At 43.2% G+C, this 18324-nt stretch overlaps 1 protein-coding gene across 7 annotated transcripts in view; it reads right to left on the bottom strand.

Annotated features, from left to right (window-relative positions):
• LOC310835933 (zinc finger protein 711-like) overlaps positions 1 to 18324 on the bottom strand; it is a 68408-nt gene that overhangs the window by 36334 nt on the left and 13750 nt on the right. The gene's annotated exons all lie outside the window — the stretch shown is intronic.

Raw genomic sequence — 18324 nt, 5'->3', positions numbered from 1 at the left:
GATTCGATATGATCGCAGCTTTATGCAGATATCAGAAAATTTAATAAATAAAAGGGGTGAGAGACCAGGAACCCCGTCCCACCCAGAACGGCCATCTCTCACAAGAGCCCTCGTGTGAGCTTCCCAGAGCCTGGTAAGCAAGACAGTGGGCTTAAGCAGCTTTTTCCAACACCATGTTTTTCCACCACGGAAAGAGCTTTTTAAGTAACCCTTCCCCCATTTTGCTTTCTAGGCTCTGGGAAAGTCCTGAGATATCTCAGACTACCCTGTGAGATCTTGCAGAAGTGTTGCAGAGCCTTCTAGAGGACTCATGTGACCTGCCCAGAGCCCCAGCTTGCATGGGGAGCAATGCCCACTCAGCACTTTAGAAAGGTAGAGATGGTTGTGCAGGGCTGTTCCAGGGGTTGTTCTGGTTTTGCACAATTTTGCTTAGATGTGTGATAAGCCAGGAATATAACCCTCAAGTAAGAGATCTACCTGTATCTGTTCTCCTACTGCACCCAGCCTGTGTAAGCTTCAGTGCACAAGCATTGCATGAGATGAGATGTTAAGTCTCTGAGTTGATGACAGTAACTCAAGTATTTCAATGGTCAAGTGTACCGTATTTTTCGCTCTATAACACGCACCTGACCATAACACGCACATCGTTTTTAGAGGAGGAAAACAAGGGAAAAAACATTCTGAATGAAACAGTGGATGTATCATTTTTGTGCTTCATGCTGTGGCCACAGACATGTGATCTGATGGTGAATTTGGGCTGACCCAATGCAAAAATCCTGAGAATCCCTGTGCATCCATGGTTTGTAACCACGTTTTTGCACCATTGCAGCCCCAGACAACAGTGGGTGCGTGATTTTTGGGGGGCAGGCTGTAGCCATGGACATGCTATGTGCTCTGATGGTGAATTTGGGCTGAGGATCCATGTGGATCCATGGTTTGTAACCACGTTTTTGCACCATTGCAGCCCCAGGCAACAGTGGGTATGTGATTTGGGGGGGGGCAGGCTGTAGCCATGGACATGCTATGTGATCTGATGGTGAATTTGGGGTGACCCAATGCCAAAATCCTGAGAATTCCTGTGGATCCATGGTTTGTAACCACATTTTTGCACCATTGCAGCCCCAGGCAACAGTGGGTGCGTGATTTTTGGGGGGCAGGCTGTAGCCATGGACATGCTATGTGCTCTGATGGTGAATTTGGGCTGACCCAATGCAAAGATCCTGAGGATCCATGTGGATCCATGGTTTGTAACCACGTTTTTGCACCATTGCAGCCCCAGGCAACAGTGGGTATGTGATTTGGGGGGGGGCAGGCTGTAGCCATGGACATGCTATGTGATCTGATGGTGAATTTGGGGTGACCCAATGCCAAAATCCTGAGAATTCCTGTGGATCCATGCTTTTTAACCACATTTTTGCACCATTGCAACCCCAGGCAACAGTGGGTGCGTGATTTTGGGGGGGCAGGCTGTAGCCATGGACATGCTATGTGATCTGATGGTGAATTTGGGGTGACCCAATGCCAAAATCCTGAGAATTCCTGTGGATCCATGCTTTTTAACCACATTTTTGCACCATTGCAGCCCCAGGCAACAGTGGGTGCGTGATTTTTGGGGGGGCAGGCTGTAGCCATGGACATGCTATGTGATCTGATGGTGAATTTGGGGTGACCCAATGCCAAAATCCTGAGAATCCCTGTGGATCCATGCTTTTTAACCACATTTTTGCACCATTGCAGCCCCAGGCAACAGTGGGTGCGTGATTTTGGGGGGGCAGGCTGTAGCCATGGACATGCTATGTGATCTGATGGTGAATTTGGGGTGACCCAATGCAAAGATCCTGAGGATCCATGCTTTGTAACCACATTTTAAGTGGGGAGCGAAGGAAAAACAAAGAAGGGGCATTAGAGGGGTGTGCAGAGAAGCAGCTGGCTAAGAATGCAGGAGAGGGATTTAACGGGAGGGAGGAAAGAAAGGCAAAAGTTTCCCCTCACCCAAGCCAGCCATCTCTCTCTCTCTCTCTCTCTCTCTCTCTCTCTCTCTCTCTCTCCCTCCCCCCCTCTCTCTCCCTCCCCCTCCCCCCTCTCTCTCTCCCTTCCCCCCTCTCTCTCCCTCTCCCGCAGCAGCAACGGAGCTTGCCTGGAGGGGAGGGGCTTTCCCTGCTCTTTGTTCCGTTTCAGCAAACACAGCAACGAAACAGAGGGGGGTGGGCAGTAAGACCCTGAGGCAGAATGCAGGAAAGCAGCCGCTTCCTCTTTTCAGGTTTCGCTTCTCCGTGCAGCGTGCAGCGCCGCGATTGGATTTTTGCATGATTTTTCGTCTCCAGGGACCACACATTCGCTCTATAACACGCACAGACATTTCCCCTTCCTTTTTAGAAGAAAAAATCTGCGTGTTATAGAAGGAAAAATACGGTAATTATATTCTCCACCATTTCTTGCCCACTTATCCTATCTAACTGTACTCTATCATAGTAGTGTTTGTTTTAACATAACTGCATGGGTGAGGAAGAGGAACCCCAGGAAAGATATTTGATCATAAAAATAGTACCCTTAGGTAAAATATTTGTAACAGTATTATTGTAGCACATAAAAGTGCATGAAGCATATCTTACCTTTATATATATATATATAAAAAAAACTCATGTTAAAAATTGTTCAGTCTCCAGTCTGAAAGGCAGCAGTTTTAAATTAAGTGATATAATAATGAACTAGTATCCTAAAATCATCATCCCGGACTCAGAGGTGTATACTACACAACAAAATTAAAACTTGAACAGACAAGTTTGAATCCAGTGACAAAATGTGTGCAATGCATAGGGTATTTTAATTGAATATAGTAATTGAAACTTCTAGAGTGTAGTTTAATATCAAATCTAGGCCTGGGCGATATGAGGGCCAGAGCACGGTGGAGGCTTCACCAGGCGGTATACCACGAGTGAAACCACCATTGCTCCCAAGTCCCTCCGCCCTCAGTGTCTGGCAGGAGGAACAAGAGCCCCCGGCCTGGGCTTGAGATTGGGTGGATAGGTGAAGGATGCTTGAAATCGGGGTGGTGGTGGGTGGGTGGGTGATCGTGGAGCATCAGGCAGGGTGAAGGAATGGTAATTGGGGGGTTGATGGATGAAGGAGTCCAGAGAATCAGGCAGGGGGTGAAGGAGCGGTGAATTTGAGCGGGAACACACTGGAGCCCAGAGGAGAAATCTGTTCCTCAGGATATAGGCTGCCCTGAGGGGAAGGGACTGTGGCACTGGGGAGGTTAGCGAGTGATGCAAACCAGGGAAACAGTGCTTGTCCTTCCCCTTTCCTAGTTTGCTGTGTGTGTCTGTTGCATCCCTTCCTTTTCAACATTGCAATGTATAGTCATATCGCAAATGTTTGGCTGGTGATACATTGCGATGTTGAAAAGCTGACATCACCCAGCCCTAATCCAATCTATATTAGTAATATTTAAATGTGGAACTGTAAGGTGTAGTTTAGACACTACAGTGGTACCTCGGGTTAAGAACTTAATTCGTTCTGGAGGTCTGTTATTAACCTGAAGCACCACTTTAGCTAATGGGGCCTCCTCCGCGCCACCACCGCACGATTTCTGTTCTCATCCTGAAGCAAAGTTCTTAACCCAAGGTAATTATTTCTGGTTTAGCGGAGTCTGTAACCTGAAGCGTATGTAACCTGAAGCATCTGTACCACTGTACTTGCTGTCTAGAGTTCATACAGTAGGTAGTGGTGCTAAAATTTATTATCCCTATATACTGCTTTAAAATGTGAAATAGTTGCATGGATTTAGTCTGATGTAACCAAAGGGTGATGCTGGCCACATGACCCGGAAGCTGTACGCCAGCTCCCTCGGCCAATAAAACAAGATGAGTGCCGCAACCTTAGAGTCGTCCGCGACTGGACCAAATGGTCAAGGGTCCCTTTACCTTTTTACCCTACCTTAAGTACATCCCAACTAGATGGGTCAACAAATTATTCTAGTGACCAATTTTACTGAAAGGATTACATCAACACAACACTTTTTTTTTCTTTTACAGCAAGTCTTTAGTGAAAATATATTACCGTATTTTTCGCTCTATTGGACGCACTGGACCACAGGATGCACCTAGTTTTTAGAGGGGGAAATCAAGGAAAAAAATATCCATCCCACTCGCTGCCCCGGCTTGCTCTTTAGCCTTGCACAGCCTCCCGTGGCTGGAGAGGCGCGCACGGCTAAAGAGGAAGCCCGGGCAGCGAGCGGGATGGATCGCGCTCGTTGCCCGGGCTTCCTCTTTAGCCTTGCGCAGCCTCCCACAACTGGAGAGATTGTGCAAGGCTTTTCTAGAGGAGGGAGAAGGGACTGGTTGGTCACGTCAGTCCCTTCTCCCTCCTGGGGAAAAGCCTGCAAGAGCCGCGCGAAGCTTGTGTGTGGCTCTTGGGGGCTTTTCCTGCTTGCCTCCCCCCCTGCATTTGCTCCATAGGATGCACAGACTTTCCCCCTTAGTTTTTAAGACGGAAAAACTGCGTCCTATGGTGCGAAAAATACGGTAGTACATGTCAGATTCACAGTAAAAATTTGGTAAAATAGTTAACTTGTGTATTCCCACCAAGATGACAATAAAATAATGGGAGCACAACGATGCCAACTGATTAACACCAGAGCTGAAGTAATACTGAGTCTCAACTCATCACTGAGCCCTGGACAAGAAGCCACAGCTTGTCCATACAGATCAAAGCCAGTCAATGATGGTTCAAACAAGCTGAAACTGTTTTGGAACACATTTTTAAAAGAAAAGCCTGACTAGCTTTTCAGGTACCCTTTAACTGAATAACTTTTTGAAGAAATACGTGAAGTAACTGATATTATGGTTTCAAGTCTTCTTTATTCTGTTACATTTTAATCCAGGAAGACCCATTTATCCTAAATAAAACCCAGTAAGGCCAACATGTACAGTTGCAATTGAAATTATTCAACCCCCATGGCAAATCATGTTTATCATCAAAATTTACAGACTTCCAGCTGTTTGCAGTGAGCGAATCAAACAAAAGCAATTGAAATAGCTCCACACAACAGATGCTTCAAGTGGTTTCCCAAAATGCAGCTGAAATTGCAACTTATACTGGCTTCTCTAGTCTTGCTATTATTCAGCCCCCTGAATAGAATCCCTCACAACAGCACAAATACAACAGGTGTTGTCTCAAGCACACCTGATGCAATGAACCAAGGGCTTCATTAGTTGCACCAGGTGTACTTGAGGGGCAACACATGAAATACCTGAGCTGGCTAGGGGGTTGAGGAGTGTCAAATTTGGATGCATGTTAGATATATGGCTAAGTCAAGAGAATGGTTCAAGAAGGTAAGAGAAGAGAACATCACCCATCACAAACAAGGAGCAGGATACAAGAACACAGTGAAGGCACTGAATGTTCCTAAAGACACTATTGGAAGCATAGTTCCCAAGTTCAAAGTTACGGTGGTTACACTATCTGGATGGGGCAGAAAGAGGAAGCAAACTGCAGCAGAAACCACATTTCTGAGAAGACAGGCTGGGGAAAACCCTTGAGTGACTGCAAAAGAGCTGCAGTAAGACTTGGTGGTAGCAGGCACTGATGTTTCAGTGAGCACAGTAAGGCGCATACTAAATGCAGAAGGTATCCATCAGTGTTTGAAACTCCCATTGTTCTAGATGCATTTTGCGACAGAATTTCATTAGAGTGAGCAGTTTCTGAGCTCTGGGTGCAGTACTGCACCTAAAATTTCAGATAAAAACTGCAGGGTGGAATGAAAGGAGGAGCTTTTTCTGCCTCCCCACTTCCAGCTGCCACTCTGAAAACTGAAGAGACCCTCTTAATAATATTAGGGGGGTGGGCTAAACCATGTGAAAAATGAAGATAAAAAATTAGCTGCAGTTCATTCATTTTCAGCTTTGTATCTCGTTATAAAAAACCATGCCTAGGCATTCCGTTGTTGCACCCATAACCTGCTGGAATGTAATGGCGCCCGGCACGCTTCCCCTTGTGCCTTGTGTGTGGGTGATAAATCAAAGACTGTACGCAGGCTTCTGCTACCGTATTTTTCCCTCTATAATACGCACCTGACCATAACACACACATCGTTTTTAGAGGAAAACGGGGGGGGGGGGGGAATTCTGAAACAAACAGTGGATGTATCATTTTTGTGCCTCATGCTGTGGCCACAGACAACCCAATGCAAAGATCCTGAGAATCCCTGTGGACCCATGCTTTGTAACCACGTTTTTGCACCATTGCAGCCCCAGGCAACAGTGGGTGTGTGATTTTTTTGGTGCAGGCTGTAGCCATGGGCATGCTATGTGATCTGATGGTGAATTTGGGGTGAACCAATGCAAAGATCCTGAGGATCCATGTGGAGCCATGCTCTGTAACCACGTTTTAAGTGGGGAGGGAAGGAAAAACACAGAAGGGACAAGGAGCACGAGAGGGGTGTGCAGAGAAGCAGCTGGCTAAGAATGCAGGAGAGGGATTTAATGGGAGGGAGGAAAGGAAGGCAAAAGTTTTCCCCCACCCATCCACCCAAGCCAGCCCCCCCTCTCTCTCCCACCTGCATGTTTTCCGGCTGACTGCGAGTCCCTAAAATGCTTCCCTGGACACAGCAGCACCGGAGCACCGAGAGGAATTAGAAGGACGCGATCCTTTCCTTTCCCCTCTGCTTGCCTGGAAGGGAGGGGATTTGCCTGCTCTTTGTTCCGTTTGAGCAAACAGCAACCGAAACAGAAGAGGGTGGGCAGTAAGACCCTGAGGCAGAATGCAGAAAAGCAACAGCTTCCTCACTCGTGCAATCGGATTTTTGCCTGATTTTTGCCCCTGCACTCGGGCCAGTCGGCTCCAGGGACCACACATTCGCTCAATAACACGCACAGACATTTCCCCTTACTTTTTAGGAGAACAAATCTGCGTGTTATAGAGCGAAAAATACAGTAATCTAAAACAGTCTTTAATGAGTAGAAAAACATCATAAATCAGACCGGCGATCGAGCGGACATCTTCTCAGCTCGACAGCCAAAAACGAAAGCAACTCACACACAAAGAAAGATTCCCGTATGTGAACAAAACCACGCCTCAGAATGTGAGACGTCACACAGAACTGTTTAACCCTGTAAGTTCTGATTCTCCTCACATAACCTAGGTTTAAGGCAGCATTTAGCTCCTAGATTTCATGTTTCTTTTTTTAAATACATTTTTATTAGAAATTTAAAGAAAACATATTATGCATAAACATGTCATCCTTAATTTTTCCTGTACCATAAATATGCGTGCCAACCAAATCTGTTGTCATGTCCTTCTAATTATAATGACTCTTGCTTATCCAACCTCATCCAGTCCCTGATCCATATCAAACAAGCAGATTCATAATACAATTTAAGGTCTGGGAGGGCGAAATATTATAAGAAATTAAATGAACAATTAGTGAACCCATTGAAAGATTACAGATAGGTAGCCGTGTTGGTCTGCCATAGTCAAAACAAAAAAAATTCCTTCCAGTAGCACCTTAAAGACCAACTAAGTCAGTTCTTGGTATGAGCTTTCGTGTGCATGCACACTTCTTCAGATACACATGTGTATCTGAAGAAGTGTGCATGCACACGAAAGCTCATACCATTGAAAGATGTCATGAATGAAATATTGAATACAGGCAAAATCCCAGAAACATGGAAACAGGCCTATATAACAATAATTCCAAAACAAGATGCAGACTTACTGCAAATTAAAAACTATAGGCCTATCTCCTTGTTAAACAATGATTACAAATTGTTCGCAAATATATTAGATTAGAAATTAGATTTAAAAAAATATTAAATGAGTATATATATCATGATCAGGCAGGGTTTTTACCAGGCAGACAAATGAAGGAGAATATAAGGAATATTCTGAATATAATAGAATACCTGGAGGCTAAAAATGAAAAGAAAGTGGCAATGTTTTTGCCGTAAAGCCATCCAGGCCTGAAGACTTGCCATTTTTAGAGCTTTATATTGCCGCAAGCAATTCTTGCATTTTTATCTGAGAGTTAAGAATGATCCTTTGTTATTTTATGTGTGGCATATTACTACTTCTGATATAGTCTTCTATCTTAAATGTTTTTTTCTTTCCCTTGTCTATACAGCTCAGAAAAATATTTAACAAATCCTTCTCTTATTTCCTTCAACTTGTCTGTGATTCTGCCATTTATGTTAATTTTGTTTATGGAGTTCCTTTGTTCACTTTTTTTCAGCTGCCAGGCTAACAACTTTCCTGGTTTATTTGCATGCTCAAAATATTTTTGTTTTACCCTTTTTATTTTCCAGCTAATTTCCTCGTTTATGATCATTGAGTATTGAGTTTGTAGTGTTTTAATTGCTTGTTTTACTGCCTCTTTATTTGCTTTGTTTGGTAGCTGTTTCTCCTTTTTCATAATTTCCTCTAAAATTCCTTTTTTCTTTTTCTCCCTCAATTTCCTTTTAAATGAGTTTTGTTGTATAAAGAGTCCTCTCATTACAGCCTTGCTTGCGTCCCAGACCATCTGTAATTTTGTTTGCCCTTGACTGCTTATTTCAAAATAATCCAAGGGTCTTTTTTTCTTTTTCAACAAATTTTTGGTCATCTAATAAATCATCATTCAATCTCCATCTAAAAGAAATTTGGCTTTCTTTTTGTAGTTCCATAATCAAGGAATTGTGGTCTGAAAAGGTTCTGGGATTAATTTCAATTTTTTGACTCTTATTTCCAATTCTTTGGAAATCCATACAGAGTCTATTCTTGAGCTGCTGTCATCTACATGGCTGTAAAAGGTATACTCTTCATCAAACATATGTCTCATTCTCCATAAATCTATCAAACTTAGATTTTGAGTCATATCAAAAAAGGTTTTTGACAAGTTGCCTTCCTTAGTCTCTTCCCCCCCCCCTTCATGGATCACTGCCTTGCCGTGGCAAAGGGGCTTGAATAACTCAGAGAAGCTATGAGCTATGCCATGTGGGGCCACCAAAGATGGACAGGCCATAATGGAGAGTTTTGACCAAACGTGATCCACCTGGAGCAGGAACTGGCAAGCCACTCCAGTATCCCTGCCAAGAAAACTCCATGGACAAAGACAACAGGCATATAAAAGTTATGATGCTGGAAGATGAGCCCCTCAGGTCGGAAGGCGTCCAACATGCTACTGAGGAAGAGCGGAGGACATTGACATCCTGGGCATCAGTGAACTAAAATGGACGGGAATGGGCGAATTCAGTTCGGATGAGCATCATATCTACTACTGTGGGCAAGAATCCCGTAAAAGAAATGGATTGGCCCTCATAGTAAACAAAAGAGTGGCAAAAGCTGTACTGGGATGCAATCTCAAAAATGACAAAATGATCTCGATACGAATCCAAGGCAGACCTTTTAACATCACAGTAATCCAAGCTTATGCACCAGCTACTGGTGCTGAAGAAACTGAAATTGACCAATTCTATGAAGATTTACAACACCTTCTAGAAATGACACCAATGAAGGATGTTCTTCTCATTATAGGGGATTGGAATGCTAAAGTAGGGAATCAAGAGATAAAAGGAACAACCGGCAAGCTTGGCCTTGGAGTTCAAAACGAAGCAGGGCAAAGGCTAATAGAGTTCTGCCAAGAGAACAAGCTGGTCATCACAAACACTCTTTTCCAACAACACAAGAGACGACTCTACACATGGACATCACCAGATGGGCAGCATCGAAATCAGATTGATTATATTCTCTGCAGCCAAAGATGGAGAAGCTCTATACAGTCAGCAAAAACAAGACCTGGAGCTGACTGTGGCTCAGATCATCAGCTTCTTATAGCAAAATTCAAGCTTAAACTGAAGAAAGTAGGAAAAAACCACTGGGCCGGTAAGATACAATCTAAATCAAATCCCTTATGAATACACAGTGGAAGTGAGGAACAGGTTTAAGGATTTAGATTTGGTGGACAGAGTGCCTGAAGAACTATGGATGGAGGCTCGCAACATTATACAGGAGGCAGCAAAGAAAACCATCCCAATGAAAAGGAAATGTAAGAAAGCAAAGTGGCTGTCCAATGAGGCCTTACAAATAGCGGGGGAGAGAAGGCAAGCAAAATGCGAGGGAGATAGTGAAAGATACAGGAAATTGAAGGCAGATTTCCAAAAAATAGCAAGGAGAGACAAGAAGGCTTTCTTAAACGAGCAATGCAAAGAAATAGAGGAAAACAATAGAATGGGAAAAACCAGAGACCTGTTTAAGAAAATTGGAGCTATGAAAGGAACATTTCGTGCAAAGATTTCCATAATAAAGGACAAAAGTGGTAAGGACCTAACAGAAGCAGAAGACATCAAGAAGAGGTGGCAAGAATACACAGAGGAATTATACCAGAAAAATATGGATGTCTCGTACACCCCAGGTAGTGTGGTTGCTGACCTTGAGCCAGACATCTTGGGGAGTGAAGTCAAATGGGCCTTAGAAAGCAGTGCTAATAACAATACCAGTGGAAGTGATGATAGTCCAGCTGAACTATCTAAAATTTTAAAAGATGATGCTGTTAAGGTGCTGCACTCAATATGCCAGCAAGTTTGGAAAACTCAGCAGTGGCCAGAGGATTGGAGAAGATCAGTCTACATCACCTCCTGGGCCCATCACCTCCTGGCAAATAGAAGAGGAAGAAATGGAGGCAGTGAGAGATTTTACTTTCTTGGGCTCCATGATCACTGCAGATGGTGACAGCAGTCACGAAATTAAAAGACGTCTGCTTCTTGGGAGAAAAGCAGTGACAAACCTAGACAGCATCGTAAAAAGCAGAGACATCACCTTGCCGACAAAGGTCCATACAGTTAAAGATATGGTTTTCCCAGTAGTGATGTATGGAAGTGAGAGCTGGACCATCAAGAAGGCTGATTACCAAAGAATTGATGCTTTTGAATTATGGTGCTGGAGGAGACACTTGAGAGTCCCATGGACTGCAAAAAGATCAAACCTATCCATGCTTAAGGAAAACAGCCCTGAGTGATCACTGGAAGGACAGGTCCTGAAGCTGAGGCTCCAATACTTTGGCCACCTCATGAGAAGGGAAGACTCCCTGGAAAAGACCCTGATGTTGGGAAAGATGGAGGGCACAAGAAGAAGGGGTTGACAGAGGACAAGCTGGTTGGACAGTGTTCTCGAAGCTACCAGCATGAGTTTGACCAAGCTGCGGGAGGCAGTGGAAGACAGGAGTGCCTGGCGTGCTCTGGTCCACGGGGTCACAAAGAGTCGGACACGACTAAACAAGAAGTCTATTTTTTCCTGGCTGATCTGTCTTTAACTAGAGATGGAACTCCATTTAAGTCTCCCATTAGAATGATCTTTTGATCTGTGAATTCAAGTAATTCTGTTTCTAATTCTAATTCTGTTTCTAATGCTTTCTTGTCATTGGGTGCATAAATGCCAACCAGTATCACTTCCTCTCCCTGAATTTTAACTTGTATTATTAGAATTCTACCTTTTTCATCCTTCTGAATCAAATTGGGTTCAAGTGCAGGATTAATATAAAAGGCTATTTGTTTTATCTGATGAGATGAAATCCATACCTATTTTTTTTATTAATTAAGACCTTTTTGTGCTTTTTTGCAATATGTGTCTCTTGGAGACAAATTATATCTAATTTCTGTTTTGCTATTACATGTTCAATCCAATGACGTTTGGCTTCACAGTTTAAACCATTTATTTTCCAACTCAGTTAATTTAAGATTGGCCATTTTCAGAGTCAGTTACAGTATCTACTTTCCCTGATGCAGCCTCTTCCAGTGCTAGATGTTCTAGAACTTTCTTTTGCTCAGCTTGGGTGGTATCCCCTATCTTGTTTGGGATCTAAGTCTCTCCTGTTTTTGTCCAGAAATTCTCTCGCCTGAAATTCTGATGTCAGTCTATATCTCCTCTTCATGTATGTAAAGGAAATGCCCTCTGGGAATTCCCATTTGTATCTGATGTCGGCTCTCCAAAGAACCGTTGTCAAACACCTATATTTTGTTCTTCTTAATCTCAGTTTCAGCGGAATCTCTCTAAAAATGTCTACTTTCTGCCCAGCAACCACGAGATCATTTTCAAAACTGCTCTGAAGGATTGCGTCCTTCACTTTTTTTGTCACTGTTAGAAAAATGTATCCTGGCTGCTTCCGTTCTCTACTCTGAAATGATTTAATTCTAACACAGCTTTCTACCAGGCCGTCCAACCAGTCTGTGCTTTCCTCCATCCATTCTGAAATTGTCTGCATCACATATGTCTCTAGAATTGGCTCAGAGTCAGAGTCTCTTGTAATCGCAAAAGTAGAACCTGAACCTCTAAGTCATTCTGTTTCTCTTGAACCACTTGTACCAATCCCAACACCCCTTTTTGTTTCTCTTTTACTTCTGTGACCTCCTCTTAGTTTTTCTAATTTGTCTACTTTTGTTTCCAAGTTGTTGACCTTATCTCCCGATATCCCAAACTGTTCTTTCAAAACTTTATTTGAGTTCTCAATGTCTCTATGTACTTCTTCCTTCAGTGATAAGTTAGATTTTTCCATATCACTGCGGACCTGTTGTGTAAATTCTTTCATTGAGTTCAACATCTCTTTTCTAAATTCCGAAAGCTACAAGGAGGAGGAGGAGGAGGAGTTTGGATTTGATATCCCGCTTTATCACTACCCGAAGGAGTCTCAAAGCAGCTAACATTCTCCTTTCCCTCCCCCCCCCCACAACAAACACTCTGAGAGGTGAGTGGAGCTGAGAGACTTCAAAGAAGTGTGAGTAGCCCAAGGTCACCCAGCAGCTGCATGTGGAGGAGCGGAGACGCGAACCTGGTTCCCCAGATTATGAGTCTACCACTCTTAACCACTACACCACACTGACAATGCAAAAAGATCTGTCTGTTCTTTCTCTCCCTTATTCCCATTGTCACCAAGCTGTACGCTGGTCCATCTAGTAGCTGCCGTAGCAGCGGAAGCAGTAGCTTTCCTTGTTGTTACTCTGTCTGTTCCAGACATTTCTTATCTGTTGGTTCCCAGTATTGTGTGAATTGATCAAGGTCACACCTGCAGGCTCTGAGTCTATTCAGCCGTGAGACTGACCCCCCCCCCCCCCGGATCTCTCTTGGTTTCCCTTTCCCTTTTGTCTGCTTTCTCCCTCCCCACCACACTGTAACAAATACTTTTATCACCAAAGCAAAAGGGAAATGTAAAAAAACAAACCCCAAATTTCCATTAGATCAAGAAATATAAAATATACAAATACAATATTGTGTAGTGAAAGAGAGAAATAGTTCATTAATATTCCAAAAGGCAGAGAAAGTGGTATAAATGTTAGGCCAGTCCATTTTCCTGTTATTGTCTTTTAGAGAAAAGGAGTAGAAGAAACATTGTTCTTTAAATTGTACTTATCTACTTGCAAGGTCTCAAATCATTATGGTTTGCGAAAGTTCCAAGACTCATAGTTCCTTTTTATTTTTATTGTAATCCCATGGCATGTCTTCAAGCTCACAAACAGGCCGGATTTTTAATCAGAAAATCTTATTTGGGGAGCTCTTTCAGGTTTTTTTTTGGGGGGGGTTCAGAATGCTTGGGAAGCTGTTCCAGGCTATTTTCCACTTTGGGGGGGGGTTACCCCCCAAATGTGCAAGAGTTCCCTGCAGGCTTCCTTTCCTCTCCTCCCCCTTTTCTTCTTTAGCTCCTCCAAATTTTTATATAAAATTGCTAAAACCACCAGCAGTCAGTAAAGTTCCATTTGTATCTCACTAGGTATCTGGATACAGTTAAAGTTGCAAGCCGTTAGAATGTAACCATCCATCCAGTCAAAGTTGAGTGTTAACAGTTCCCCTTTGCTATAAGCAGAATCTGAGTCCCATTCACAAAAAAGTTCCCTTTGCAGAGCCTGTCCGCAAATATCGGAAGCTGACTTCCTGTTTTGCTTCCGTTTTGCCAATAGTAAATTTAGAGTCTAATTCCACGTTTAAAATATTTTATTGACTTTTACCTCGAATCTGTCTGCTGCTTCTGGTGACACATCATAGCTTCGGCAGCAGGCTGCGTTGATGCTGAGAGCGATCTCAAGTCTCTTCCCCATCCCTCCCGCGCGCACAGCAGCGGCCGGGAGATGATTGGGGAGAGGCGAGATTTTTCACTCTGCTGGAACCCTCAGGTCCCCACTCTCCTGTGGGGGGGGGGGGGTTGGGGATGTGCTGAGATCCACAGCTGCCCTCCAAGCCTTTCCTGCCAGCTCCGTGTCGCAGACGACACCCAGCACACCGCCATTATCCTTCGCAGCAGACTGGAAGTGATTTCATATGTTTCTAACACTGGTTTCCATGCCAGAATTCCAAGGCATACACCACTAATGACCCAAAGGAAAGAAGCTGCCTTTCCTATAATTGCTTCTTTGACTGCTCATTAACCATGCTGGTGTCTCCTGGGCCCTCATGGTACCTTGCCTCAACTGCCCTATACATGCCAATTGAGTTTCTAATAGTGTATTTTTCAACAACTCACAAGCGTTTTGGAGTGATTTGACTCTGCTGACTTTGGCTTTCAGCTTCCTTTTTGCCAGTCTCCTCATTTAATGGAAGTATCCTCTTTTGAAATCAAATGTGAGCATGTTGGATTTTTTTGGCAACTGGCTATTTGCATGCTTATTTAATTTAATAGCACTATGGCCACTGCTCCAAATTGCCTCAATAAAACTTACATCCTGGGCACCATTCAAGATTAAGTGCAGGTTTGCCCCCCCCCCCCAAGTTCATTCCAACACCAACTCTTCTAGACAGAGTCATTTAGAATATCTAGAAATTTTACTTGATTTTCGATAGTTGTGGGCCTATTACTTTCTGGTCTGGTCCACACAGTAAGCCCAGAGAAAAAACTGAGCAAATTACTGCTAATGCAAATTATCAATATCATATTGTTGCTCTCAGCACAAAGAAGTATACAGTGGTACCTCGGGTTACAGACGCTTCAGGTTACAGACGCTTCAGGTTACAGACTCCGCTAACCCAGAAATAGTACCTCGGGTTAAGAACTTTGCTTCAGGATGAGAACAGAAATCGTGCGGTGGCGGCGCAGTGGCAGCGGGAGGCCCCATTAGCTAAAGTGATGCTTCAGGTTAAGAACAGTTTCAGGTTAAGAACCAACCTCCAGAACGAATTAAGTTCTTAACCTGAGGTACCACTGTAGTATCCCAATCAAGGGAAGTAATAGTACCACTCTATTTTGCCTTGGTCAGACCACACCTGTAATACTGTGTCCAGTTCTGGGCATTACAATTTAAGGAGGGTATTGACCATCTGGAATGTGTGCAGAGGAGGGCAACCAAGATGATAAAGGGTCTGGAAGCCAAGCCTTATGAAGAACGGTTGAAGGAGTTAGGTATATTTAGTCTGGTAAATAGGAGACAGAGGTGAGATCTGATAGCCATCTTCAAAGATCTCAAGGGGTGTTACATGGAGGATGGCACTGCTCCAGAGGCAAGGACCCGAACCAATGGATTCAAGTTACAAGAAAGGAGGTTCTGACTTTCTGACAGTAAGAGTTGCTCAACAGTGGAACAGACCCCCTTATGAGGCGGTGGACTCTCCTTCCTTCCAGTTTTTAAAGCAGAGGTTGGATGGCCATCTGTCATGTATGATCTAGCAGAGATTCCTGCATTAGAGTTTGGACTAGATAACCCTCGGGGTCCTTTCCAACTCTACAATTCTATGAATTGTGGAGAGATTATTTAGAAGATAAATGCTGCAGAAATGCCTGTTTGCCAAAGATCAAGAAAAATACTATTTGCCACCTCTAACTTACCTTTCTTGGCTGTTTCCAGGTGTGAGATGTTCAGATTCACTGTAGATTGCCAGCTCCCAGTTTATGTGATGTCTTAGCATGTACTATGCTGGTGATATCACACCCATCCTAGAAGCCCTTGAGATATGTGCCATAGTTCTACAGCTGTGCTATTTATTTTTTGGGGAAAACCCCTTCCCTAGTATCTATCTCAAAGGAAACAATAAAGGAATGAATTCATAACATTTGCAAAATAAGCAATGCCATTTTACAGGCTAGGTAACTTCTGGCCAACATGCCAGATGTGGATGGCATATTATGAGTCTCAGAATAATTTCTGAAAATGTGATCTGCAGCAGGAGCAACAATGTTGTTCTACACATTGCTAGTTACAAACTCCACTGCCTTTCAAGACTGTCATAATGATATCACTGGGGTGGTGGAATTCTACTACAATTAAGGCAGACTTGCTAGGGGAAATGGAATAGCACCAAGAAAAAGTTGCCCAATATATTGCTTATATTGTAATAAGCATAAGAACGGGCCCTGTTATTACTAGATTTTTGTATTTTTCTCTGATTTTATTATACAATTTTAATGTTTGCATTTCTGCATACTGCTTATCAATTTTAAATATTAAGCAGTTATAAATGCTGTTAAACAAAATAAATAAATTATGGAAGGTGGTGGTGGAATATTAAGGTAAAGGTACCCCTGCCCGTGCGGGCCAGTCTTGACAGACTCTGGGGTTGGTGCGCCCATCTCACTCAAGAGGCCGGGGGCCAGCGCTATCCGGAGACACTTCCGGGTCACGTCACTTCCGGGTCACGTGGTGGAATATTACCTTACCCCTAAAAGACAGCTCCAGTGTGGTTCTGTAGTGGGTAGTATAGGATCATCAAAGAGTAAAGTTACCGTAACTTCCGTCATAGAGCTTCAGCATGCTGATGACAACGTAGTGTGCGCACGCTCAGAGGATGACCTCCAGACCATCCTAAACATCTTTCCAGAAGCTTACGAAAGGCTTGGCCTATCACTCAACATCCAAAAAACCAAAGTGCTGCACCAACAAGTACAAAATAACCCCTCTGCAGCACCACAAATCCAACTCAATGGTGTAACCTTGCAAAATGTCCATCACTTCTCCTACCTAGGCAGTTATCTTTCCACAAGGGCCAACACTGATGCTGAAATCCAGCATCGCCTGAGTTCTGCGAGTGCAGCTTTCTCCCGACTGAAGTGCAATGTTTGCAATGTTTGAGGATCAGGACATTCGCAGGGAAACCAAAATGCTTTTTTACAAAGCTATTGTACTGCCAACCTTACTATATGCTTGTGAAACATGGACCACTTATAAACGCCATCTCCAACTCCTCGAAATATTCCATCAACAGTGTCTCCAAAAAATTTCACACATCACTTGGGAAGACAGGTGAACTAATACCAGTGTACTGGAAGAAGCAAAGATCAACTTCGTTGGACTGGTCATGTGCGGATGCCTGATGATCGTCTTCCAAAGCAACTACTCTATTCCGAACTTAAAAATGGAAAGCTTAATGCTGGTGGTCAACAAAAGAGATTTAAAGAATGTCTCAAGACAAATCTTAAAAAAATGTAGTATAAACACTGACAAGTGGGAAACACTGGCCTGCGAGCGCTCCAGTTGGAGAACAGCCTTTACCAAAGGTGTCAGGGGCTTTGAAGACACTCAAACTCAGGACGCAAGGGAGAAACGTGCTAAGAGGAAGGAACGCTTGGCAAATCCACACCGTGATCAACTCCCACCCGGAAACCAATGTCCCCACTGTGGAAGGACGTGTGGATCCAGAAATGGTCTCCACAGCCATTTACGGACTCATTGTTAAAACTGTGTTTATGGAAGACAATCTTACTCGGCTACGAGTGATCGCCAAAGAAGAAAAGAAAGAAGGATCATCAGTAATGTACATGCAGTGCCATCATAAGGATCAAGAGCTAGCAATCCACTGTGGGTGTTTGAACATCACAAACCTGAAAAACAAAAACAAAAGATGTTTTATGTTATTTGTGTCACATCTCTTACAGCAAAATCAACGGCACCTTAAGGACAAATTTCTTATGGTATAAGCTTTTCAGGACTACAGTCCACTTCATCAGATGTTTGAAGTGTTATCCTGAGTTGCAGTCAGATAGTATGTGTATGTATAAAACAAACACATACCCCTCTCTCTCTCACTCACTCACTTTCACCCACGTGCCCCCAACCCAACAGTGTGTGTGTAAATATATATATACACACAGAGAAAGACACACATGCAGTTGATAACACTTCCTATATCTGATAAAATAAATGGTATTTCACAAAAGCTCATGTCACAGTAACTTTGATAGTCTTTAAGGTCCCATAAGAATCTGCTGTTTTTATTGAGTATCTGAGCTTCAATTTATGTATTGCCATTAATTTCCTGAAACAGGTCATTATAAAATCTAGATTTTTAAAAAAGAAAAAAACCTTTAAAAATGTAGAGTAACGTACTCCATTTGGAAATGTGTGCTAAAGAGCTCAAGGAATAATCAAATCTGCTATGTCATAT

Source organism: Podarcis gaigeae (genome assembly GCF_964106915.1).
Source record: "Podarcis gaigeae genome assembly, chromosome: W".
Lineage (NCBI taxonomy): Eukaryota > Metazoa > Chordata > Lepidosauria > Squamata > Lacertidae > Podarcis > Podarcis gaigeae.
This window is presented reverse-complemented; position numbering and strand designations above follow the sequence as displayed.